Source organism: Cryptomeria japonica, unplaced genomic scaffold (assembly GCF_030272615.1).
Source record: "Cryptomeria japonica unplaced genomic scaffold, Sugi_1.0 HiC_scaffold_1837, whole genome shotgun sequence".
Lineage (NCBI taxonomy): Eukaryota > Viridiplantae > Streptophyta > Pinopsida > Cupressales > Cupressaceae > Cryptomeria > Cryptomeria japonica.
In genome coordinates, this window is record NW_026730114.1 from 6,375 (window position 1) to 7,603 (window position 1,229).

A 1,229-nucleotide genomic window follows, 5' to 3' on the forward strand; every position below is an offset into this window, starting at 1 on the left:
GAAACATCACCGTGCACCTTGGCCAACGTGCGCGACTCGACCGAGCGCGCACTGGCCGAGGTGCACACCGATTTCACCTGGGTGCGCGCGCAGCACCTCGGGCGCACCGGGGTGCGCGCACAACGCCCGGGTTGCACCGTGGCCTGTGTGCTCGGGGCGCCTCGGGTGCGCGCTCGGTGTCGCCCCCGCGCGCGCGGTAGTGCGGGCAGCGCACCCCGGCCCGGCCCGGCCCCGACGAGAACGCAAACGGGCAAAAGGTTTATTCAAATAGCATTGCGACGCCCGGCGAAAAACTAAAAAAGGGTGCAACACCGGGACTTCCCGGGAGGTCACCCATCCCAGTACTACTCCGGCCCAAGCGCGCTTAACTGCGGAGTTCTGATGGGATCCGGTGCACTAACGCTGGTATGATCGCACCCGTTATGAGCTTGTCGCAGTGTGTACTTAGCAAACCGCGACCCACGTGCGAATCCACCCCGGCCACCCACCCCCGTCGAGGTGCACACCCTCCCTCGCGAAGTGCGCCCCGTTCGCCAAGTGTGAGCCCTGCCCGGGTGCGCGCACCTTGCTAGGGCGTCGGGTGTGCACCCGGCCCGGCCTACGTGCGTGCACCTGGAGGGGGCGTCGTGTGCGTGCAGTGTCCCGTCTGCAACGCGGTGCCCACACACCACCTCGGGCGCAACGACCTGCGCTCACATGTGGGCCGAGTGCACCTTGGTGCATGTTCGGGGCGCCTCGGGTGCACGCTCGATCTTGCCCCGGTGCACCAAGGCGCTCGGTTTGCCCCGGGTGCGCACTTGGTGCAAGGTGGGCACCCAAAATAGGGATCAAGCACCAAAACACAAGTTTCGGGATGCAAAATGGGACCCAAGGACCACAAATGCGTTCCAAGACCCATGATGGGTCCACGAGAACAAAAATGTGTTCCGAGACTTAATAAACAAATATTGGGTTTTAGGAGAAGAAACATGCTCTGATGCCCAAAACGAGAATCGACCCCGAAAAGGCCACAGGCCAAAAGTGGGATGCGAGACAAAAAAAAATGGGACCCGAGGACCAAAATTGGGTTCCCAGGTCGAAGACAGGGCAACCGGACAAGAAACGACCTCTAAGGCTCGAAATGAGTCCCGACGACTAAAACTTGACAAGAAGCACCCATCAGGCACCCAACTCGACACCCATGGGATGCCGACCCACCCGGGCTTCCACCTAGCACACCTTGGCACCCA

The 1,229-nt window shown here is 61.8% G+C and overlaps 1 non-coding gene across 1 annotated transcript; it reads right to left on the bottom strand.

Moving 5' to 3' along the window:
• Window positions 1-300: 300 nt before the first annotated feature.
• On the bottom strand, window positions 301-419 carry LOC131873491 (5S ribosomal RNA). Its single transcript, XR_009371429.1, has one exon. It is a non-coding gene; the product is annotated as a 5S ribosomal RNA (ribosomal RNA).
• Between the last annotated feature and the right edge of the window lie 810 nt (window positions 420-1,229).